The 26,418-nt window shown below is 40.7% G+C and overlaps 1 protein-coding gene across 4 annotated transcripts in view; it reads left to right on the top strand.

The window, feature by feature from the left end:
- Positions 1–26,418, top strand: part of CACHD1 (cache domain containing 1) — a 226,927-nt gene that overhangs the window by 89,455 nt on the left and 111,054 nt on the right. The gene's annotated exons all lie outside the window — the stretch shown is intronic.

The following is a 26,418-nucleotide window of genomic DNA, read 5'->3' as shown; positions in this document are numbered from 1 at the left end:
GTCCCTCAGACTGTTGGAGGGCCGGACTATAGTTAAAAAAACAAAACAAAACTATGAACAAATTTCTATGCACACTGCACATATCTTATTTTGAAGTAAAAAAACAAAACGGGAACAAATACAGTATTTGTATTTGCATGTGGCCCGCGGGCCGCAGTTTGAGGACCCCTGCTCTGTAGGGTCAAAAAGTTCTGAAGCCAGGTTCTGCCCACTTTATTTAGAGCTGGCTTCAAATGGACTGCTTCCTAAATTAAAACATAGTGTTGGTGAACTCGGCCTTAAATAATTGATCCGCACTTGCGAAGGAAGGGTGGCAAAGAGGGTTCCTGGGTTTCAGTTTCAGCTAATCCACTCACTCCATTACACTATGTGACCGTCACCGGGTAATTTGAAGCTGGGTTGGAAACTTAAGTAATAAACACGACCAAGCGAAAAGCCAGGGGGTAGCAGAGAACATCCACAGAGTGAAGAGATCACTGTGGTGAAAGACATAATAACTTAAACCTCGGAGACGCTGCCGTTATTTTATTCATGGAAAACAGCTTGACTTGATCTGAACTTGAGAAATGCCATGCGAGAGCCAAAAGCTTCTCAAGTGTCATTAGAGTGAAGTTATATAGGGGATAGTTAGTTATTTATGATAAATTACCGAGGTTTAGTCTTCAAGTTCAGCGTTTCCTGTTTATAGTCACTAAATTTTTTATTTTGGTTTCTTCAGGTTTAATTTATAGGGTGTAAGCAGCTCTGAATCGTTGTGTTTTTTTTTCCTTTGGTTTAAGTATTTTTAAAAACGAATGACCTGAAATTACAATGAATATGAAGCAGTTTGCTATATCAAGTCTTATCTTCGTAATCCCTGTCTTATTTTTATTCCAGCAAACTGGAAAGTGCTTTAGGATCATGGCATTTAAAATGGTTTTGCAGGGGAAGATTTCTACAGAGGCCATGTTCAAGGACACTCCTGGGAGACCAATGGCCCCTTGATAACATTTTAAAGAAACTGAGCCAGGGATATCAGTTTTGCTGCTTTCCCTTAAGTAACAGATACAGGTTCTCCCTTCAGCTGTTTTCAAATGCGCAGGTAGTGTTTGTTTTCTTGTAGCGATGTCAGTTGCTTTATTTAACTGTGAACAAGTTCGGAAGCACTCAGTAATAAATTTTTCAAATTATAGCAGCTGATTGAGCACCTAATACTGGTGCTAGGCAATTTCAACTTATTATCACAGCGATTTTCCTCCATAACCATGAAGGAAACATATTATCCTTATTACAGATGAGAACACTGAAGCTCCAAAAGATAAGTTACCTGTAGTCTCAAGATGTGTAAGTAAGCTGTACACGTCTGTAGTTTGTAAAAAGAACAACCAACCAAGACAAGCTCTTGATGCTGTTTGCTTGGCCGTTGAGGCTGTGGGGGAGGGGTCTTTCGGAGGGGCTGCGGCTCAGGGCGTGCACTGTGAGGCTGGACCTGCGGACACTGCAGTGGGCCTCTATTTAGCAGCAGGTTGTCTTGTTTTTGTATATAGTGACAGCATCCTGCCATTCTTAGCTGTGGAAAAAAAGGAGGGGGGTGGTCACCTGGTATGGGAAGTATTTGGATCGTTTTTAGTTGTGTGGTAGTTTTAAACTGTTGTTTTAAAACAAACTACAACTCTTCATTGTCAACAAAGTGAAGAGTCACTGCATCAATGAAAGTTCAAGAACCTTCTGTGCTAATCACAATTTGCAATGTTTTGTTAATTTTTTATGTTTAGAATGCTGAAATGTTTTTGAAGTTAAATAAAAACAGTATTACATCTTCAAAAAAAAGATGTTTAAGTAAGCTAGTTTTCAAAATAAGTTTGACCCAAAGTTACCTGTATTTTTATTTTAACAGAATTTACTTTAAAATTTTATATTTTCATCCAAAATAGGAGTTTCTGCTAACTCTGTTTCTGTGTTTATTTGTGGGGTTTGTTGTTGTTGTTGTTTAAGTATATTTTAGAGAGAGAGGAAGGGAGAGGGAGAAAGAGAAACATCTATGGACTGCCTCCTGCACGCCCCCTACTGGGGATTGAGCGTGAATCCAACTGGTGACCTCTTGGTGCATGGGACGACGCTCAACCACCGAGCCACACTGGTGGGGCTAGCTAGCTCTGTTTTTATCTGAATAATTCAAATTAAGGAGAATTACCACATAGTCAGTTCTATCTCTCCTCACTCTGAGTGTCAACAGAGTTCTCTCTGATACCCAGAATGTACTTTTAACTTTTCTCTAGTCTCTCTAGCCTGCCCTCTGAAGAACCCTGGACAAATAGATCTTATGCCTCTCTTGCAGCCAGTATTTGGAGAAATTATCATGTCATTATCATTATAATTTTAGCCTAAAATTAAAAATGCCCAGAGGCTACTCATAGACAGAGGGAAGTGGGGTAGGGATGGTGGCTGAAAGAGGTGAAGGGATTAAGAAATATAAATTGGTAGCTACAAAACAGTCATGGAGATGTAAGTAAAGCATAGGGAATATAATCAATAATATTGTGATAACTATGGAAGGTTGCCAGTTGGGATACTGGATATATACACGTAGGTACAGTATATGATTGTCTCACCACTAAGCTATACTCCTGAAACCAATTAAAAATAAAATTGAAAGAGAAAGAAAATAAAATACTCAGGTCCTAAATAATTTCGTCTTCTTTGACTTGACTTCCATTCCCTATAACAATAACAATAAGAGCTTTTATTTGTATATGTACTGAATACTGTGCTCTCACTTCATTATGATACGCCTGTGGGCTGAACGGGACAGGGGTTTCCCCATTCTGTAGTGAGAAAACAGAGAGTCCTACTATCCTCTTGACCTGATTAATAACTGCCCAGGACTCTGGACCCTGAGATCCTGGATAGTGCCAGGATGGAATCTCTTGGGAACTGCTTATCTCTGTGTTAGCGCTAGTATAATAGGTCCCCCATCACAGCCACCCACACTCTCACACCTGTTATCTCCTCTGAATTTCAGAACAACTCTGTAAGATAGGAGGCGTTACTATTTTTAACTTAGAAAGGTCATGGGTCCCGCTAATATGTAATTAAGCTGTCTTTTTTTCCCCAATTGTGAATGATTTTTGTGTTGTTTTTTTTTTAACATGTGAAGAGTATGAAAACCTATACATAGAGAGTAAAGAAATTAAAATGAATACCTCAACCTACTACCCATCTAAAGAAACAAAGCATGACCATTGTGTAGCAAGACCTGTGTGACCTTCCCAGAGGTTATCTCACTCCTTCTCCCAGAGATAACCTTGTCCTGATTGGTTATGAAGCCATTCCTTCACTTTTGTGTATGTATGTGTGTTGATTTGTTCCCCCAAATTAATTTAGTTTGACTATTTTTATTCTTTATATAAATTTTTAGTATATTGTTTATATTCATGTATCTTCTTACTTTCACTCAGCATTATATTTTTTTGAATCGGCTATGTTCAGATTTATAGCTAAGGTGCATTTATTTTCAATTCTGGATGGTCCATTTAATGCAAAGTATGTATCTATTTTTCTATTGATAATGCTTGGGCTGTTTCTAGTGTTTTCATTTTTTAATTCTGGTTCATATCTCCTGGTGCATAGTTTAGGTGGATTAATTCTTATAACAGAAGGAACATTAATATCCCTGGCCTCTGCCAATTGAATGGTGGTGGTAGTGGTGGTGGTGGTGGTGGTGGTGGTGTGTGTATCTACACAATTTCCAAATGCCCTAGGTGGAGAGAATGGCTTTCGCTCAGATGGAGAATCCCTGGAATAAAATTGCTAGGTACAGAGTTTGCAGCATGACTGGATGATGCCAAACTGCTTTCTTGGTGATCAACACGGTTACCTTCCTACAGTCAGTGTTTTGCAGATTGGCTGCTCTGTATCCTCTGCAGTACTTGGTGTTACGGATTTTTAATCTTTCGTCAATTGGGGTGCCTGAAATGGTATCGAATAAGTTTCTTTTGTTTACTTTGATTACTAATGAAGTTGAAATGACTTTTTACATGTTTATGATACATTTTTATGTCTATTTTTTTTTGTCCTGTCAAATTTCTACTAATGTCCTTTGTCCATTTTTACAATTGGGATGCCTGGTTATTTTAGAAGTTTAAAAGTTCTCTTCATGGTCTACATCACTGCTGTCCAAGAGAATTTTCTGAGATGATTAGTTCCATATTGGTGCTGATTGAGCAGCCCCTAGCCACACATGGCTACTGACCATTTGACATGTGGGTGGAGCTAGTGAGTAATTAAATTTAAATTTTATTTAATTTCAGTTGTAATTAAAATGGCTACACACGGCCAGTGGTTATCATATTAGATTCCCTTGCAGAATAAATATATTCTTCTAATTTGTGGCTTTTCTTTTCACTTTACTTATGCTATCTTTTAAAATAATAAAGTTTAATTTTAAATGTTTTTTAAATCAATTTTTGGGGGGTTTCTGCTGTTTCTGTTTTGTTAAATTCTTTTTTACCCCAATGATGTAAAAAAGTTCTCCTGTTTTGTGTTCTAAAACTTTTTCCTTTCTCATGTAAGACTTTTCTCCACCTGGAGTTGATTTTGGTGTTGGATGTGAAGTAGATATCTAATTTCTCATTTTCCCCCATGTGTATTTCCAAATGTCCTAGCACTATCTATTGAACAAATTTGTCCTTTTCCCCACTTTTGTTTTCATTCATTAGTCAAGTTTCCATGTATGTGTGAATTTGATTTGGTTTTGTTGGTAGTTTTTCTCATTGTGCCAGTACCACATGTCTGGTAGGGTGATACTGTATTTTCATTTATTTTTCCAGAGAGCATCTGTTGCTCTTTGCTCTTACATAAGCATTTGCTCTTACATATGAATTTTAGAATCAGTTTGTCCCAATTATGAAAGAAAATCTTATTGGGATTTTAATTGGTATTACAACAATTTATAGATCAATTTGAAGACAACATCTTTACTAATATGATATAGCTCTCTATGTACTTAGTAATTTTACAATGTCTTTTAGATAGTTTGGTGATAAGTTCACCAAAGATCTGAAAATCCATGCCTGTGGGATTTATTTCTAGATATAAATTTGCATTATAAATAATACATTTAAAATTATATTTTTCTAACTGTTGCTTATTTGAGTTTTATGTGTTTATCTTACATGTGGTTATCTTCTTAAACTATGATATTTGTTCTAATTTATCTGCACATGTCTTTGGATTTTTCTGTGTACATGGTCATATAGGCACATAAGACAGTTCTGGTGATTCTCTTTCTAATTCTTTATGTTTTTATTGATGAGGGAGGGAGAGAGGGAGGGAGGGAAAGAGAGAGAGAGGAGAGAGAGAGAGAGAGGGAGGAGGAGGAGGAAGAGGAGGAGGAGGAGGAGGAGGAGGAGGAGGAAAGAGGAGAAAAGAGAAGAAAAACTTCAGTGTGAGAGAGAAGCATCAATGGTTGACTCCCATACACACCCCAACCGGGGATCAAATCCATAGCCTACATGTGTGCCCCGACTAGGAAGCAAACCTGCAACCTTTTGGTATATGGGACGATGCTCCAACCAACTGAACCACCCAGCCAGGGCCCTGTTTCTAATTCTTATTCCTTTTATTTCTTTTCAGTGTCTTGCTATACTCGCCTCCAGATAAGTATTTCATAAGTATGGTAATAATAGCCACAAAACATGTATGATGTTTATTGTTTAGTTTTAGATATATTCTAATTTTGATTATCATTGCCTCTTTGATCTGTTAGTTATTTAGAAGGATGCTTTTATTTTTCCACATATCTAAATAGTCCTTCTGGTTAAACTAGCCATCTCCTCTGTACTTCCCCGTTATACTGAGCTCTGTGGGTTACAAGTTTTTGCAGTGTCTTCTATCAGATTTCCCATCTTGGCCAAGTCCTAAACTTTGCCTCCTATCCTGGTTCCCTGGGCTATCATGAAAGTGGAAGCTCAAGGTCTCCAGATTATGCCCACATTCTCAGGGTGAAAGCAGGGTTTGGCACTAGCTTATTTCCCAGATTTCTAGCTCTCCCTTGTTTGGGGACTCAGTGCCCCTAACAGTGGTTTTGGTTTTCATTCAGGACACCAGCCTCTTAATAATTATAAGAACAATTATAACTGCTTGTAAGATTTTTTTGATAAGCCAAAATCAGACTAGTTATTCAAATTAGATTGCTGGCCTTTGTGCTCTTAATTTTAGCTCTTTAGCTTAACAATCTTTCGTTGAAAAGGAACCACAAATTTATGCATGCTTTTTTTATATTTGTTCGTATCTGGAATCCTGACTTGAGGTTTTTATCCATTATTTCTTCTTTGGGGTAATGAATACTAGAGCCCCATGGGTTCTTGCCCTCTTTCTTACTAATCAAATCTTATTGAGAGTTGGATCTGACTTGCGCATACTATATAACTTGGCATTAAATCTAACATGTTGTCATTGTCTTCTGGTTAGGGGAGCAAAGTCATTAAAACTAATATAAAACACTTTGTGATTCTTGACTCTTGCCGCAAAACTCTCTATGGTATAGACTTTTCTTTGGTCTTTCTCGTTATTTCTTTTGAATTAACCTTCAGAATGTGGTTCAAAATTGCTTAATAATGTGTTTTGAATCTTTAATTAGTTCAGTATATGTAGTTTTGGTGCCAAAAAACTATGGCAACAGCCTCAGGACAATACAAATCCCATGCACACATTCTTGTGTGGAATGCCTTCCATAGACTCCAGTTTTGAATACTTTAAGAAATTAAGTTGTGTGAGCACATAAAGGCATTATATAAAATTGAACCTGAATTAAGAAAAATAAATGTTTCATCAAGAGCCCCAAAAGATAACAAAACGGTCCATAAAAAAAAGCAGTCCGTAACAAAAAGACAAGGAGCCCCCGGGGCACGTGACTGGATCGCTGAAGGAATCCATCACCTTGGGCATATTGTTTCAAGAGTTTGTTCTTTCACTCAAGTGCGCTAGTAATTTTTTATTCAATAAAATGGCAAGCATATTTTCATAATCAATGCTGTATTTCATAAACTATTGATTGTTGGCAGCGGCTACTTTTAGAAGACAGAATCTTTTGAAATCGGCAAGTTGGTGAAAGAACTTTTACTGGAACTTGGCTTCACTAGTTTTCTTTTGTTTGTTTCCTGTTTCACAGATTTGATCTTTATTGTTTCGTTCCTTGCATTTTAAGTTAATCTTGCTCTTTTTTCATGCTTCTTAGATTGGAATTTTAGGTCTTTGATTTTGATACCTTTTTTTTTTTTTCCCCACAAACACAAGAATTTAAAGCTCTAAGCTTTCCTCTAAGCACTACTTTGTTTCATCCACAAAATTTGATATCATATTGTTTCCTTTTCCTTTCCTTTTAAAATATTTTCTAATTTCCCTTGTGATCTCCTCTTGTACCCATGGATTACTTTGAAGTGTGTTGTCCAGTTTCCAAAACATTTGGGGTCTTCTTCAATATCTTATTGTTACTGATTTCTCATTTAATTCCATTGTGGAAAGGGAACATAATCTGTGTGATTTAAATCATTCTTAATTTATTAAAACTTGAGTTTATGACCCAGCATATGTCCTATCTTGGTGAATATACCATGTGAACTTGAAAAGAATGTGTGTTCTACAGTTGTCAGTTGTTGAATTCTTTATAATAGTATAACCATTAGGTTAAGCTGGCAGATAGTTCAGATCATTTATTTTGGATCAGATTTTTATATTGTCTAATTCTGTCATTTGCTGAGAGGAGGGTTAATATCTTCAACTGTAATAGTGGAATTGTATATTTTCCCCTTTAGTTCTATTTTTATCTCATGTATTTTGAGGCTTACTTATTGGGCATGTATGCATTTAAGATTGTTAGATTTTCCTAATGAATTACTTGTGACATTATGAAATGTCATTCTTTATCTCTCTTCTTAAAGTTTATTTTAGCTAATATTAACATAGTCACTCCAGCCTTTGTATGCTTACCATTTGCATGGTGTACTTTTTTATAAGCATTTACTCTCAATGTCTGTATTACTAAAAGTGTGTCTCTTATACATAGAATATAGGTGAGATTTTTTTAAAGCCATTTTGATAATTTCTGTCTTTTAATTGGGAATATTTGGTCAGTTAATATTAAGTTTGATTGTTGGATTTGGGTCAATGATTTTATTGTTTTCCAATTTCTCCTCTGGTTTTTGTCTCTTATTTCCTCCTTTCTTACCTTCTTTTGGATTTTTGAATATTTTTAAAAATTTCATGTCAATATATTTTATTTTTAGCTATATATTTTTACATATTTTAAGTGTATACTCTAAAAGTTATATATCCTTAACTTATTCCAGTCTGTTTGGAGTTAATATTTTATCACTATGTAAAATGTAAAATATAGAACCTTCCTAACCTTATAGGTCCATTTCCTCATGACTATGCTAGGGTTTCCATATCTAGTACATCTACAAATATTACAAACTTCACAAGGGTGTTATTGTTTTTACTTTAAACTATTATATGAATTTAATAATTTAACAATTGAAAGAAAAAATAAATCCTACATACCATTTCCAGTGCTCATCAGTTCTTTCTAAATATACCAATTAATATTGAGTCTGAAGAATTCCTTTAGTATTTACTTGTAATACAGATTTCCTGGTGACAAATTACATTATGATATTTTACTTAGAAAATGTCTTGTCTCTATTTTGTCTTTTCTCTTAAAGGATGTTTTGGCTTGAGATTGAATTTTGAACTGACAGTTTTTAATGGTGTTCCACTGTGTACTGGACTTCAGAGTTTTCGATGAGAAGTCAGTTAAAGTTTTATGCTGTATGCAATGTCATCATCCCACCTCTACCCCTTGGCAGCTTTCAGGATTTTTCTCTTATATCTTTGTTTTCAGTAATTTGACTATGACTACCTAGACATAGGGGTCTTCATAGTTAACCTGCTTGGTGTTTGTTGAGCTTTATGAATCTGTAAGTTATGTCTTTCATCAAACTTGAGGACCTTTGACCATTATTTCTTTAAATATTTTTTCTACTTAAATATTCTGTGCTTGCCTTCTAGGACTCCATTTATATGTTTACAAGGTCTTTTTACATTTTACTACAAGTTCCTGAGATGATGGCCTCTCCTATTCTCTTATTCTTTTAATATTTTTCCCCTCTGACCTTCAGATTAGATCATTTTTATTGGTCTATATTTAACTTTACTCATTATCTTCATTCTGCTGTTAACCTTTCCAGATATATTTTTAAATTTTCTGATGTATTTTTAAGCTTTAGGAATTCCATTTATTTCTTCTTAATAGATTCTCTATTTCTCTACTGAGATTTTTCTCTTTTCAATTCATTGCAAACATATTTTCCTTTGTATCCTTGAGAATATCTCTATATAAAAGGCTAATATGCTAAGTGTCTCACCATCCGACCAGTCGCTATGATGTGCACTGACCACCAGGGGACAGACGCTCAACACAGGAGCTGCCGTGATGCCCACTGGCCATTTACAGAGAAACAGCACCACAGACCTGGCGCCTACAAAGCAACACTCAGCTTCCCCCAAGCGACACCCCACCAAATCACAGCCGATGCTACCGAGACCCCATGGTGCAAAATGTGGCCCACAGCCTAGCCCAGCCCAGAAACGGTGCCTGTGGGCACCAGGTAATGATGTCACATAGCAATGTCTGGCTTCCTCTCCCTAGCGACTAGCCTCCTTGAAGTTTCTTCAACCCAGGAACATGACTTGCTTTATAGCCAGGTGGAAACATTTTACCCTTTAACCAAATGTCTGTGAAGCATTTTCCCGTGCCTCATCTCATTTGATCCTCACAGAAGTCCTGGAGTAGGTAGATAGGAGATTGGGTAGAATACTATTTTCTTTTCATTAGCCGGAAAACAGAGATTTAGAAAGCTTAGAAACTTGACCCAACTGAAAAGAAGTAAGAAATGGTGAACCTTGAAAATGACTTCAGGTTTTCTCACTGCGCAGAATATAGTCAAACACTGCTGCAGTTAAATATTTTACCCTTTGTTCTCCCTCATGATCTACAATAATTATGTGCTTTGTGTTGATATTTACTGCTGCATTGCTGATAATTACCTGAAAGAGAAGTTGGGGTGCTTCACTGTGCTGGAAAAAGTTAAGCTAAATCAGAAAGCAGGCCTAATTAAGCAAGTTTATTCTATCTTTATTTATAAAACCCTAATATGCAAATAGACTGAATGGCAGAACAACCAAACATCTGGTCGCTATGATGTGCACCTACCACCAGGGTGCACGCACAGAACATGGCGGGTGTTGACAGCAGGCAGCAGCGTGCGGAACATGGTGGGTGTCAGCTGTGGCGGGATAGTGGAGCAGGTGAGCTGGGGCGCCAGACCAAGGAAGGGTGCCGGTCGCTGTCATCGGGGTGAGCCTCTGGTGGTTACTGAAAATTCTTTGCTCCCATGCACTGCGGTCCCACCTGGTGCTTGTACCTGCTGCCAGCGCCAGCCCCACTCACACCTGCTGCTGGCACCAGAACCACTGCTCACACCGCTGCTGGCGCCTGGTGCCAGCCCCGATCGCTCAGTGCCATCAGCGGTGCAAGCAGGCGGCTGCTGGCCCCGATCGCCCCTCAGGGCTTCTCCACCTCCCCCTGCTCCTGAGGGGTGATCAGGACCAGCTGCTGCCTCTCACACCTGCTGCCAAGGACGGCCCTGCTCGCACCCACTGCCAGCCCTCGGCGCCAGTCCCAATCACTCAGCACTGTCAGCAGGTCGAGTGGCAGCTGCTGGCCCCCATCAACCCTGAGGGCTTCTCCACCTCCCCTTGCTCCTGAGGGGCGATCGGGGTGGCAGCCACTGCTTGCACCCACTGACGGTGCCGGCCCCGCTTGTACCTGCTGCTGGTGCCAGCCTCAATTGCTCTGCGCCGTCAGCGGGTGTGAGAGGCAGTGGGGGTGGGGCTGCCAGTACACGGGACTGGGGGCCACGGAGGGAGGCATCAGGCAGGGGCACGAAGGATGGGCCAAGACCCATCCCTGTCCCCACCGCAGCCTCGCAGTCTATAGTTCCTTTCAAGGTGCACGAATTTGTGCACTGGGCCTCTAGGATGTATATAAAAGGCTATGTTGACTCACACATGCGCAATACATATAAAGCTCTTGCTGGTGCTAGTCGCACACGTGTGTTTCGATCTGTCATTGTCCATCATGAATTTGGTTGACACTTTTATTGTAGAGAAAGGGCAAATAGTGATATTAAAATATTTCTGCTAATTAATTTCCTTTCAATGTGAATGAATTCATGCACCGGGTCACTAGTAGTTGTAATAAGTGCTTTAGATTCCTGTCTGCTTTTTCTAACATTTGCGATTTTTTTTAAGATGATCTCTGTTGATTGTCTTTTTTCTTGAGAGTAGGTCATACTTTGCTTTTTCTTTATGTGTAAAAAATATCAGAGATTGTGAAAAACTTTGGATTTTGTTATATTCCTGTGAGGAATGTTGATTATTTTGTTTGTTTTAGTAGGCAGTTAACTTCATTGGACAGAAATTGCTACTTTATATCTGCATGAACAGTTCAAATCTCAGCTTAGTTATTTATTTAGATCCTAGAAGCCTGGTGCATGAAACTCGTGCACGGCGGGGGTGGGGGTGAATGAGGGAGGGGCTCCGCCTGGCCGGCAACCTCTCGCAGTCCAGGACCCCTTGCTTCTTACTGCCGCTTATTTGCTGCTCCTTACTGCTTTGCTCACTGCTCCTTAGGAATGCTGTGGAGGTGGGAGAGGCTCCTGCCACCACCGCTGCGCTTGCCAGCTGTGAGCCTGGTTTCTGCTTGAGTGGTGCTCTCCCCTATGGGAGCACACTGACCACCAGGGGCAGCTCATGCGTTGAGCGTCTGCCCCCTGGTGGTCAGTGCACATCATAGCAACTGTTCGTTCTGGTTGTTTTCCCATAATGGCCGTTAGGCTTTTATTATATAGACTAGGGGCCTGGTGCATGAAATTCATACACTGGGGGGGTGTCCCTCAGCCCAGCCTGCCCCTTCTCACATACTGGGAGCCCTCAGGGGTTGTCCTAGTGACGGTTTAGGCCCGCTCCCTGCTCCCCTTGGGGAGCAGGCCTAAGCCGCAGTCTGGCCTCCCTTTGTGGGAGGTGACCGGGCTGATCAGGGGAAGGCACCAGCCCTATTACCCCCCTGCTGCAGCCACTGCCAGTCACCACAGCCACCCAGGTTTTTTCATCAACACAGACTCCAGTCCCTTCACCATGAAAAAATGACAACTTTCTTTAGGCATTTTCAAGATGTGTCTATCATATAATAATAATTTCTTTATTTTTTTCTATCCTCACCTGAGGATATGTTTCCATTGAATTTTAGAGAATGTGGAAGAGAAAGGGAAAGACAGAGAGAAACATCAAAGTGAGAGGAACACTTTGATTGGTTGCCTCCTGCATGAACCCTGACCTAGGCCCCGGCCAGGGAGGAGCCTGCAACCTAGGTACATGCCCTTGGTCAGAATTGAACCCAGACCATTGGCAGGCCAAGGCATTATCCACTGAGCCAAACCAGCTAGGGCAGGATATGACATTTCTTAGCCCTCCAGCAGCGGACCTTCATTTTTTTTCACCAGAAGTGTGGTAAAAAACCCTAGATCACCTTTTTGGATTCTTATTACCCAAGTTACTAAGAATATTACCAGTGGCATACAGGGAGCTTAGCCAATGAGCGGTCAGAAAAGGTGTTTCCTCTGTAGTTCACACCAATTGCTGGCTTGGCCCCCCCGGCCCAGGCCTGATGCCTCTGGCCCAGGCTTCAGGCCTGGGCAGGAGACCCCCATCGTCCCCCTGACGCCTTGGCCAGAGGCATGATCCCGTCACCCTCCCATTCCCAGATCGGCCCCTTGCCCAGGCCTGAAGGCTCCACCATGGGTGTCAGGCCTGGGCAGGGGACCGCAAGACCCCTCTGATTGCCAGTTCCGCCCCCCGCCCAGGCCTGACGCCTCAGCCAGAGGCGTCAACCTCCATCACCCTCTGATCACCGGATCAGCCCCTTGCCCAGGCCTGACACCTCCGCCAGAGGTGTCAGGCCTGGGCAGGGGACACCCATCTCCCCCCCATCACCAGCTTCTGGGCGGCTTCTGGGGCTTCTGGGGCCAGCCTTCGGCCCGGCTCGGATCCGATCACAGAAGCAGGCAGGCAGCTTCTGGAGTCACACACGGGGGCCTGAATGGCAGCTCTTGTGCTGGCGGCTGCGCTGTCCTGCCCTGCCTGCAGTATGCAAATTAGCCGCCATCTTTGTTGGCAGTTAATTTGCATATCACACTGATTAGCCAATGGGAGGCGTAGCGAAGGTACAGTCAATTACCATGTTTGACTATTATTAGATAGGATAGTTTACCACATACATGTATAGTTCAGAGATCTAAGAATTTTTCTTCCCCCATAGGTGTTTCAAGACACGCTAGTGTTTAAAATACATTCTGACAGGAATCTAGTTTTCTTAATTAGTTGTATAAATTGTTGATGCTAATACTTCTACCTGTAAGATTTAAAGTTTAACATTTTGCTTCACCAAATACTATTTACTGGGACATGGTAAAAGAGAAACATTGGTTTTATAAGAAATTGATGCTTTTTAGGTATTAATAATCCAAATTTTTTATGTAAATATGAATCTGAGGCCCCAGTTGATTTTGGACCAGTTCAAAGCAATGGATTAGAAGCCATCTGAAAGAGCAAGATATAGATCTTGCACAAAATTATATTCCTTTATTCATAGGAGAAGAAATATATTCTATAGCAGAATAATTACTTGTGGCCTTAATTAAATAGCTCTTTCTTCAAGGAGCTTATCAGTCAGTCTTAAAGTTATGGTACTTTATATGCTAAAATGTAAAGAATCTATCCTAACTAGCATGATTTTTTAGGATTTTAAAGCTCGAAGAGAACCCAGAGACTATGGGTACAAGGCCAGAAAGGTTAGGAAAATTCCCTCCATTCTTTTTTGGACAGCCTCCTTGTAGCTTAGGATGGAGAATTAAAGAATTTCATCTTTCAATTTGAAAAGTTGAGTTCCAGACAGGATTCTGTCATTGACTATCTGTTTGACTGTGGGCATGATATTTAACTTAGTGTCTACATCAATTTTATCTATAAAATGTGAATAATAGTCTATTTTGCAAGATTGTTTAAAAGAAAAGTATTTTGTGTTCTGCTTTCAAAATACAAAATGGTGATAGATGTAAATGGTGTAAATATAAGGGTACACTAGTGAGTTGATTACTCTGTTATTTAATCCTCTTAAGTAACTTATGCCTAGAAAGAAAGATCTGTAAACGTTTTTAGAAGGAGAATTTCCAAGAGAGAATGATCCCAGAAAGACCCTGGGAGGGACTCGTGGGACCTGTAAATAGTTGAGAAATGTGAGATTGGACATGGGATTTATATTGGCTTTGAATCTGTATGAACTCTGTATATCTACTCCTAGAAACTGTCCACTGTAGGAAAGTTTAGGTATGTTGTCAAACTGTGCTTTGGACCACAGGGAGAAAAGGGAAAAGGGTTGGACAAGAATAGGAGGTCTGGAAGAGCTGGGCCCTTAGGAATCTTGTCTTTGACTAATGGCTTCCTGTTCCTGGTCCTAGGTAGGCGGTTAGTAAATATTTGTTGAAAAAATGACTGGAGATACTCTTGCATCTCAATATCTGGATTTGTTTTGGGGTTGCCTTGCCAAGTGTAATCTCGTGTGGTGGTAGCCTGAAGGCTCTCATTTTGTTTACAATTACCTAGTGAAGTATGTTCAAGGCTCAGACTTGTCCAGACCAAAGGAATCCCGGAGGTGGTATGGATGGATTCCATTCTTTCTTTGCCCCCAACCTTTCCCCATATATTCCCAGGGGATTTGTTTGGGCTGAGTCCTGGTTTAGTTCACCCCCTTACCCAAATCTACACTTCACTCTGTGTTTATTGTAAGAATTCATCAAATGTTTGTAGAATGGGTGAAAAAAAAAGGTACTAAATCTGTAGAAAGGCAAAAGAAAGGTTGAGAGGTATTGAAGCTGCCCAGGTGGGGAATTACAATGAATCAACCAAGGATCAGAGCAAACAAATGACTTCCCTCAAACCACAGCCCCAGCAAGTTTAGCTGGTTAGTGTTTAGCTTTCCTTGGTTGGAAATCAATCTAGGTCTGTCTCAGCTCTTACTGTTCTTGGTCTGACTTTCCAGAAAATACGTTAATTTTTATCTTAGACAACCCTCTTCCTGGACTACCTCTCATGTCTTAGGATGCCTTGTTAATAAGATGGGATGGTGGTCTTTCGTTTCAGGAAGATGGTATAAGAGGGGATGTGATAACTGTAATATTTATGTGGTTCTTTATTTTCTTAGTGTTACATGTATATTTTCTCATTTAATCCCCTAATGACATTGTAAAATGTGCAAGTATTATTAACCCATTTTCCATATGAGAAAACTATATCTCATACAGATGTTATAAGTGGTTAAGGCCTCACAGAAGTGCTAAAGTGGTTGAGAAAATTTTTAATCCTAGTTTTGTGCTTTCTTTGTTTGTATTGTATGGACTATGATAATAACTAGCATCACTTATTGAATATATGTTACTAATTAATATATATTACTAATTAAGCATTGTCCTTAAATCTTTTCTCCTTAATCACATGGCTTGTTCCCTTATATCCTTTCAGTCTTGGCTCAATGTTACCACTCAGTGAGGCCCCCTTTGGAGACCCATTTAATTGCACCCCTCTTTACTTCTTCCTCCTTCTCTGCTTTTAAAAGTATCCTTATAATTGATTACCTAGAACTTATACCAGTATGTATCTATTTTTAAATATATATATTTTATTGATTTTTACAGAGAGGAAGGGAGAGGGATAGAGAGCTAGAAACATCAATGAGAGAGAAACATCGATCAGCTGCCTCCTGCACACCCCCTACTGGGGATGTGCCCGCAACCAAGGTAAATACCCATGACTGGAATCGAACCTAGGACCCCTCAGTCCACAGGCCAACACTCTATCCACTGAGCCAAACCTGTCAGGGCTGTATCTATGTTTTTTATTGTATATCTTTTCTAATAGACTATAAGCTCTGTGATGGTGGGGATTTTTGTCTGTTTCATTCCATGCCATGTCCCCAGTACCGTGAAAAAAGTATCTCCAAGTAGTATAGGATAGACACTCAGAAAATATTTGTTGCATGAATTAATAATTCTCAAAAACAACTTTACAAGGTTTACTAACAAGAAAATCTATGCACAAAGAAATATTTTGTCTAAAGTCACCTGACTAAGATGTTAGAGAACCTGATTTTGAATTCAAGTATGTTTAGATTCAATGCTTCCCTATGTATGTTCACAATACATGATGTTGGGCAGGGGATAGAGGGAGTCTTGCAGAGTCTGTTACAGGCCACAAAGAACCAGGTTCTGTTCTTTTTCTGTTCCCTTTTTTAGCAGTTCATCTTGCTTGCTTAATATATTGGAGTTTAGTTTGAGGTGTTTTGTGTTCTTTTAATGGTCTAACACTTTAAAAAAAGAAAAGATTCACAAACCATTATACTACCTCATGGTGCTTTCCCAAAAAATTATGCAGGGTTGACTTTGAGTTTGTTTCAAAAGAATTGCAAAAATACTGTGTTTAGAGGGGATACTCCTTAAACTTTGGAAGGAGTAAGAAAATATTAAATAAATGTTTTTACAGCAGAGAAAAAATGTTTGGTATTTGTTACCTCTTCCAAAAATAAAAATTAGGTTCCCTCCTACCTCTGGTAAGTGGTAAGCAGTTGAATTCAGCAAACATTTGTTGAGGAATTACTCTACTTGGCATTGTCGGAAGAGAAATAAAGAGCTTATCCCAAGGACAGAGTTAAATCACAGGAGGCTGCTCTCATTTGGGTATATTTTGCTCATCTCTTGCAGATGAGGCCCTGAAGGACAGACAATGCCCCCTGGGCATTTAGGAGAGGCAGAAGGGTGGTCTAAATAGATGATGGACCCAACTTAGTGTGGTAGTACGTTTGGTTATGTTAAAATTATATATGTTTTTCTAAAATTTTAATATATGGGAGATGAATACAAAAACTAGTATGTTCCTAATTTGTGTTATATTTTTATAAAAGATCATTTATTTGACATGATCATGTCTACTTAACAAATACTGCTTCGTGTGCTTTATCTCATTAAATTTTTACCACAGTCCTGTGGTACAGACATAATTTCTCTCCCTGTTTTAGAGCCAAGGAATTGCGACTCAGGTGTATTAAGTGATTTCTCAAAGTTATTCTTTTTTTAATAGTTAGAAGGCTCAGATGCCTTCATTTAAATGTTTAAATTTTAGTTTTAATTATAGTTGACATGTAATCTCATGTTAGGTTCAGGTGTACACCATAGGGATTACACATTCCTATACCTTGCAAAGTGATCACCACAATATGTCTTGTTTCCATCTGTCACCATACATAGTTGTAATGATATTATTGACTCTATTCCCTATGCTGTACATTGCATCCCTGACACTTATAACTAGAAGTTTGTACTTCTTAATTTCCTTTCCTTTTTTTTTTTTTACTCATTCCCCCACCTGCTTCCCCTCTGGCAGCCATCAGTTCATTCTCTGTATGTGTTTGTTTCTGTTTAGCTTTGCTGGTTTGCTTATTTTGTTTTTTAGATTTCACGTACAGTATAAGTGAAATCATATTGGCATTTATCTTTCTTTGTCTGACTTATTTCACTTAACATAAAACTCTCTAGGTCCATCCATATTGTCGCAAATGGTTAAGATTTCATTCTTCTTTACGGCTGAGTAATATTCTATTATATATCACTAGAGGCCCGGTGCACGAAATTTGTGCACAGAGGGGGTGGGTCCCCTTAGCCCAGCCTGCACCCTCTCCACTCGGGGAGCCCTCAGGGGATCTCTGACTGCCGGTTTAGGCCCAATTGGGACAGTCGGACATCCCTCTCACAATCTGGGACTGCTGGCTCCTAACTGCTCACCTGCCTGCCTCCCTGATCGTCCCTAACTGCCCCCCAGCTGGCCTGGTGGTCCCCAACTGCCCCCCCTCTGACCTGGTCACCCCAAGCTGCACCCCTTGCCAGCCTGGTCGCCCCCAACTGCCCCCCTTCTGCTGGCCTGGTTGCCATTCACTGCCCCCCCGTGCTGGCCTGGTTGCCCCTCACTATCCCCCTGCCGGCCTTTGTCGCCCCATGCAGTCTGCTGTTTGGTCATTACTGTGAGGGCGTCCTGACCAATTTGCATATTACCCTTTTATTAGTATAGATATCATATATCATATCACATTATATCTTTATCCATTCATCTATTGATGGACACCTAGGTTGTGTCTGTATCTTGGCTGTTGTAAACAATGCTGCAGTGAACATAGGGGTGCATATATCTTGCCAAATCATTGTTTTTGTTTTCTTTGGATAAATACCCAGAAATAGAATTGCTGGGTCCTATGGTAGTTCTTTTTAAAATTTTTTGAGGAGTCTCCATACTGCTTTCCATAGTTGCTGCACTAGTTCCCTTTGAACCCTCCCACCAAGAGGGTTCCCCTTTCTTCACATCATCGCCAACACTTATTGATTGTCTTTTTGATAATAGCCATTCTGACATTTGTGAGGTGATATCTCATTGCAGTATTGATCAGCATTTCCCTGATGATTAGTGATGTTGAGCAGTTTTTCCTGTGTCTGTTGTCCATCTGTATATCTTCTTTTCTTTTCTTTTTCTTTTTCCATCTTCTTTGGGGAAAATATCTATTTAGGTCTTCTGCCCATTTTTAAATTGGATCATTTGATTTTTTGATGTCGAGTTGTATGAGTTCTTCATACAGTATATTTTGGATATTAAGCTTTTATTAGATATATCCTTTGCAGATAGCTTCTTCCATTCAGCAGTTTGTCTTTTCCTCTTATTGATGATTTTCAATAAGAAATTTTTCAAAAGCTGTGCAAAAGCTTTTTTGTTTGATGTATTCCCATTCGTTTATTTTTGCTTTGCCTGAGGAGATATAGCCAAAAAAATATTGCTAAGATCATATTGAAGAGTTTACTGCCTATGTTTTTTTTTAGGAGTTTTATGTTTTTTGGTCTTACATTTAAGTCTTTAATCCATTCCCAAAATCATTCTTGAATTAGGTGGTAGGTAGAACCAGGATCATAATAAATGTGGTCTGCCTTAACCGGTTTGGCTCGGTAGATAGAGCATCAGCCTGCGGAATGAAAGGTCCCAGGTTCGATTCCGGTCAAGGGCATGTACCTTGGCTGCGGGCACATCCCCAGTAAGAGGTGTGCAGGAGGCAGCTGATCGATGTTTCTTTCTCATCGATGTTTCTAACTCTCTATCCCCTCCCTTCCTCTCTGTAAAAAATCAATAAAATATATTTAAAAAAAAATAATAAATGTGGTCTAACTCTAAACCCCATGTTCTTAACCACTGTGCTATGTTACTTTTCATACTTTTTCCGCTGCCAGTTTTTCTACATTTTCAATTTTTTTATTGAAGGTGGTTTATTCTCTCCTGAGAATATTGCACATCAACCAAAGTAATATAAATACTATGTCTAACCATTTTAAGTACTATGATGAAAGCTTAGCTGCTGAATGATGAAAAGATGGAGTTTAACTGCTCAGTTGACATGGGTAAAACAGAGATGGGGTGCCTTCTGTGCTGTCGGGGAAAAGCCTTTCAGCTCAAGTAAATGGGCCTTATGAGGAAGGGCATTCCAATACTAATGGGTCATCCTGCAGGAGCATAAACAAGGTATAAAAACAATGAAGTCCTTGATTTCTTTGAAGAGAAGACTTTAGTCCTTTTCACAATGTATTATTCCATTATTAATATCACTTAAGGCCGTTGGTTCTAATTTGCGTCATTTTGGAATTTCTGTGGGCTATTGATTTTGTTGTTGTGGCATTTTTGTTGTTGTTGTTTGTAAGTAAATGGTTCCTAAATAAGAACTTTTATCTGATGGAGTGAGTGAAAAATTGCAGCCGTGGGCCAGTCGGTAGGATTACACTACAACACCGTGAGCGTCTTTTCATCACACAGGAGTAAAAGCTGGTAACTCTGCCTTCCCTAATGTAGAGCTGTGGTTGGTAACGCTTTTGGGAGTGCAGCTTCCCTGAAGAATGCTGCAAACCCTTAGCTCCCTCGTGGAACTCGGAGGCTCTCTTCCAGTATAAAGCTTTGATAATAACTGGGATACTGGCAGAGCTGCTCAGCAGCTTCTTGGGGGAAGAACAAGGTGGGCCAGGAGAGAGAAAGCAGTCTGACAGCTCCCTGTCTCATATTTAATGAATAGCTATTTTGAATTTAAAGTAGTTACCTCTCTTGTTTACAGGTTAAGGAAAAATATATGCAGCCTATGTTCTGCGTGCCTGTGTATAGTATTTGGAAGTTAAAGTATGTGTGTATGCATGCATGAGGGCTTTAATCCCTGTACTAAATATAGACCAGCTGACTTCAAGGGTATGTATTGTACATTATTAGCCAATGTATGTGCCTGGTGTCCAGATAAGCTGAGATAATCCTGCCTACGTACACCCCCACCCCCTCCTGTATACTTGCTGCACATTCTTTGTAATGTACTCCCTTTGAAGACATAAAAATGCAGTATATATCTATTGTTTACATATACAATTGTATTCTTTGCATATATTTATAGTGTTTACAACACAGTGTTCACTTTTACATTTGTATATATAAACCTATAGCGATGATAGGAGAAGGAACTCTCTTATGTCTGCCACCACCACCAGGCACTAGTACTTTAAGCTTGAAAATCCTGGTTATAGGTTTCTTGTGTTGTTGTTTTGAAAAAACCCAGAATAGTCCATTTCCTTGTTCTCTTAATTCCCACACTTTGTGTTCTGCTGTTTGTGACCGAGGCAGGGGAGAAGGGCCTGTTGCAGGTAGGCAGGGCTGCAGCCAGCCGAGGGGCGGGTTAGCCTTTGGGGCAGGAAAAGACATGTGAGCTCCCACCATGCATCTCTCCTGGCTCCAGCTGGAACTGAAGCTTTTCACATAACTGCTGTTCATATGTGTGCTCATGCCTTCTTTCAGTGAAGCAGACCCTGAGCTTTGGACTCAAACCCTCAAAGCTTCTTTTAACTGGAAGGGAATAGATTGAGCTGCCATTCTAAAGGCCAGGAAGACTTCATCATGAGAAATGAATATTCCACTGAAAATGGAAAACAAGCTCATTTTACGCACACTGCCAGCATCTCAAGGTTGGCTAGTACTCAGAAATGCTGGTGAAAGGTTAACAGCCAAGATTTCTCCAAATCTCCACCCTGCTAACTCCACCTCCACCCCACCCCTACCCCACCCCCTCAACCCCCCATCCTCAAAACTGCTGCTTCTACTAGAAAAATAAAATAACTTCAGATCACCTGCACTGGCAGAATGCATAAACAGAAACTCAGCTCAGAGTGTATTTTAAAATCAGGTAAGAAACTTAAGAGCAGGGACCAGCTCATCCCTCATATATTCCTCGGTGCCATAGAAAATACTTTCAGTAATGATGTGGAGGAATTAATTGCTGCTAATATAACAAACTCCTGGATTGGCTAAGCACTTTGAAAATCCGGACCCACGAAATAACACATGGTATGATCAAATTGGAAGCTTTCCAAGAATTACAAATTATTTTCATATTAGAAGACAGGGCAGGTAGGGATCATGTTGAAATACCTGTTTGTGGGCATTCACAGTGGTTGGTACGTAAGCAGCCTTTAGTCCTTTATATGCTCCAAAGTCTGTGCTGGTTCTTTTTCAAAGTCATCAAGAAATGTCACTGTCCCCTCCGCTGACACCCATGTCAGGACCACCCTCTGGAAGGCGTTAGCAGTGCATCCCATGGAGACACACAGCCCATGGAGAGCAGCCGCGCCCTGGTTCTTCTGTTTGCAATCCTCCCTGTCATCAGACCGGGGGTGAGAGGACTTTGCTAAATCCAACTGTGAGTTAGAGAATGGAATCAGATGCAGCTTGGCAAGGGAACACACAGAAGAGTTCGGAGGAGGATATAATAAAATTGTTGTGGCTGAGGCAAATATCCTCATTCCTCTGGTTTGGGACCCACATGGGAAAGATTACTTGTGTTGTTGTTTCTAGCAGGTCTTAATAGCAGTGCCCTTTCTGCTTGCACCGAACATTTGCACCTCATCTAATTGATCCGTGTGAGTGTTGTTGTTTTTCTCAATAAAAAAAAAAAGTAAAAATGGAACCTCTCTATTTGTACTTAGAGTTATATGCCTGCATTACAAAGGCACCTAGATCTCAGGGATTGCTTCGCCACTCCTCAAGTGTCTTGAAACTGAAGCCCAGAAGTGCCTTTTCAAGCTACGGAGAGAAGCACGTTACAAGCTGGCTTCATTGTGTGAAGGTGGGATGAGGAGAGGCCGTGCTCCCACCTCCCGCAGTTGTCATGCCATACTCCAGATCCAGGTGGTTCTGGACATTCACAGCTAGTCTTCCACAGCTGGAGAAATCACGTGTTTACAAGACGCTTTCACGTATGGTTATTTTCTGTTAGTTTTAAAGGGAATCTGTGTTACAAAAATTTGTTACTACAAATATGGAATACACAGTGCATCGTGGCTTGCACTGACTTACCTTTTTGCAATGGGGAACGAGGAGTGACGTTATACTTACTATAATTGAGCTGTACTGCCATTACAAGGGCTATGTAGCAATCACGACCTAAAATGGTACAATATGTATTATCTTCCATTGGAAAAGCAAGTCAGGTTAACATATTATTAAGAAAGGAGAAATGGAAATATCTGGGTGGTTGTTTGTTTGTTTTTATTGTGTCTCAAGATTGTCGTCACAGGAATTGCATTTAATAAGATACTGGCCAAGCTGAGGGTGAGGAAGTGGCTAGTGACAGCAGTGTTCCCGCCAGTGACTTCTTACCACTTCATTGCTGAGCTAACTGATACTTGCTGGCAAGTATTTGATCAATATGCTCTCAAAGGACGCGTGAAGAACCCTAAAACGCTCTGGTCAGTCCCTAACTGGAGGGTAGGTCTGGTTTCATCCTTCGTTTATACAGAAAACATTTCCCGAGTGCCTGCAGGGTGCCGGACTCTGGCCCAGGTTGTCAGCTAGGTTCAAGAAGAGGTAGTATTTGCATTGGGTGTGGGGGAAATCGTGTGGGCTAGAATGTACTTGCATGTTCCAAGAGCCCTCCCAACGGATCCTTGGTTCCTCTCGTTCCCCCCACCCCCCATAACTTGGAATGCCTCTAAGTTCCACCTGGTGTTTGTAGGTTTTATATTTGTATTCTAAATAAGAGCTTTCCATGGTAAGAGTAAAGGGACAGGGTTTTCTTTCCTTTTCCACCACCGTGTCCTTCAAAGGCCACCAGTGAAGTTCTAAGTTATGAACCCGGAGAATGTTTCCTCCTTTCCTCCTCGATTAATATCCTATACAAATTTATCTCAAAAGTTGTGAATTAAATGGTGGAGAATATTCTGTATTCTGTGGCTCCTGCCTCTCCCCCGCTCCACAGCTCTCTCAGCCTCTTGATTCTTTGTAAGGTCAAGACTAGGTTGAGCTTCCTCTTCCTTGTGAAGCAACAGGCTGTAAACTTTCAAGGTCTGAGCACTTGCTTATTTTAGTTTAAAGGAACCTCAGCTCCGGGGCTCCTATTACAGAGTGAAGTGAGGAGAAGTGGGTTAAAGCCTGCCTTTCCCTTTGCTGCTTTTGTTATGATCTGGTTGTTAAGGGTAGAGGGGGGTGAAAACCGGGGCAAGAGTCCATTGAGCCCTTGCGTTGATAACCTTGGCTTTCAGGAGACTTGGGTGTGTGTTTCCAGGACTCTCCCGGAACACCTAATACAAACTGCTGCCCAAGCCGAACCCCGCTGTGACCTTTACAGCAAACCTTGCATGCTGCTGAAAGAGAGAAGCTGCCACTCTCAACCAGTTCCCAGAGCTCAGCCGCCTCTGGTTCTCTGGCATGTCAGCACTTGTCTTCTGTTTTTTCCATTGCACTGCTCCCCAGCTCAGCCACAGGGGTCTCACCTCTCACGGTATTGGGGTATGTGACCCTGGAGCCCAGGGAGCCTTGCACATAAATCTTCCGGGTCCACCTGCAGTTCGTCTGTCAGCAGCTGCCCCGCTTCTCCGCTGGATGTGCTATTCCCACACACCCTCTCCGTCAACCCCGAGGCCTCTGCAGGCCGTTGGAAATTCAGACCGGTCCCGTTCTGGCTCTGGGTCTTCATCTATCTTGCCCTGTTTCGGTGCCTGCCATGCCCAGGCTTGGCTCTCCTGGGTGATTTCATGAAGCTCAAGCCAATGGTGGATGAGTAGCCACATCACATCTGTGGCCAACTGCCATCAGGGCAAGACTTACTTCAAAGCAGAATAGACAAGCCCAGAATCTCTGATTGGCTTGAACCAGACATAAGCAATATTCATAGGTTATCTGCCCTTTTTCTGGAACTGGAAGCAGATTTCCCAGTATGGCAAATAATAGTATATTGTGTGGGGAGCAAATGAACACAGTAATGAATGCTTTTAAGTATCTTCTAGCTGCTAGGCACTATATTAAATAAAAATGCATAGTGCAGAGTGGTTCCTGACTATGGATTTGATCTAATTATTCTGCTTATTAGCTGAGTGACCTTGGGCAAGTTAATCTATCAGAACCGTCTATAAAAATAGCATATAGTGATTACCAAGGGTTGTGAGGATAGAAAGGCATCATGTAAAATTGCACTTTCAAAGTGCCTGGTGCATAGTAAGCAATCAGTAAGTTGGTTTGTTTGGGGGAAATATAATCCTTAAAATAAGGAAAGATCAACAGTATGAATCAGGATATGAGTGGCACAGATGGTGAGTCCTAGGCAATTATTGAATAAGAGGGTCTAACAAGCCGTCAAAGAGGCCAAAATTGGATTGGTACCGGGAAGAATGAGTAGAACTTAACTAATTTGATCTGGGAGAGTTCACATTTTTTGGCATTTTGGGGGAGCTTGTGTAGCAGAAAGAGAATAGAGTGGCAATTAGAAGAAGTGGTCTCTGTTTTCTACATTTATTCAGCATGAGTTTGGGCACACCACTGAGCCTCGACTTCCTGATTGTAAAAAAAAAAAACAGGGCTGGAGAATGCCTGCTCTCCCCAGCTCTCAGGTCTAGTAGAAGGGACACTCGAGATGAGTCCTGTAAAATTGCTTTAAAATGCTAAAATGCAACATAAGAGGGAAGTCATTATTGGACCCGTAAGAGTAGAAAGAGGGGATCCCAGAAGACTCCTTAGCTCCCTAAGACTGTCATCCTGTGACCTACGTGACAGTGCTGAGGAAGAAGCACTGACAACCCTAGGAAGGTCACAGCCCACTGTTAATATTTTCTTGGGATCTCCATCCAGAGGACCTGAGTCAGTAGATCAAGCCCTCCAGACAATAGCAACAACTACAATAATAGCAAATAGCAGTTACAACAATAGGAAATCAACAGCCAGGGCCATTTCTTTGGCACTTACCATATGTTCCACACTCTGCTAAATACTTTACAAACCTTTTATGCCTTATTTCTCAGGCAACACCATGTCGCGACTAGTATTATTTCCAGTGTAGAGGCCATTAAGTTGGCTTAGAGAGATAATTTGCCTGGTTCCCTTAGGGAGTGATAGACTAGATTTCACTCAAAGGTATTTGACTCCAAAGCTTAAGCCCCCCTTTGCCATTTTGCTGTTCATACCCACTATCCCCCCCACCCTGTACCAGGTTTCCTGTGGAGGATTAAGCATGAGGATGAGGTAAATGAATAAAATGGTTACTGCTCAGTCCTGGCTGAGTGGCTCAATTGGTTGGGGTGTTGTCCCATACACCAAAAAGATTGTGGGTTCGATCTGGTCCAGGTGCATTTGGTGAGCAACCGACTGATATTTCTCTTTCATCTCTCTCTCTCTCTCTCTCTCTCTCTCTCTCTCTCTCTCTCTCTCTCTCTCCCCCCCCCCTTCCTCTCTCTATAAAAATCAATAAACATAACCTTGGGTAAGGATTTAAAAAATGGTTAATGTTCAGGTAATCCCTCTGCTTTTACTTATAGCTCTGTTATTGGAAAATGTAGACACCCCCTTCCCCCCATTTCCCTGTCAGCAGAATTTACACTTTCTAATCCAGAGACTGGGGTATAACAATAAGAATAATGCCTGTACTTATCCTGGGCTTTATATATTCATTGTTTCATTTGACGATCACAATAAGCTCTTGAAAGGGATATGATTCATATATTACTCATGAAGAAACTGAAGCTAAGGGTAGTCAAAGGACTTGCCCAAATTCCCACCAATAATTCAGAGAACTGTTTGAAATGTTAGAACTACTACTAATAAAAATAATAGCAAGGGTAGAGCATTTCTTATAGCCCATAGACAGTGTGCAACATGAAACGATAGGATGTT

The sequence above is a fragment of the Myotis daubentonii genome, chromosome 3 (assembly GCF_963259705.1).
Source record: "Myotis daubentonii chromosome 3, mMyoDau2.1, whole genome shotgun sequence".
Classification (NCBI taxonomy): domain Eukaryota; kingdom Metazoa; phylum Chordata; class Mammalia; order Chiroptera; family Vespertilionidae; genus Myotis; species Myotis daubentonii.
This window is presented reverse-complemented; position numbering and strand designations above follow the sequence as displayed.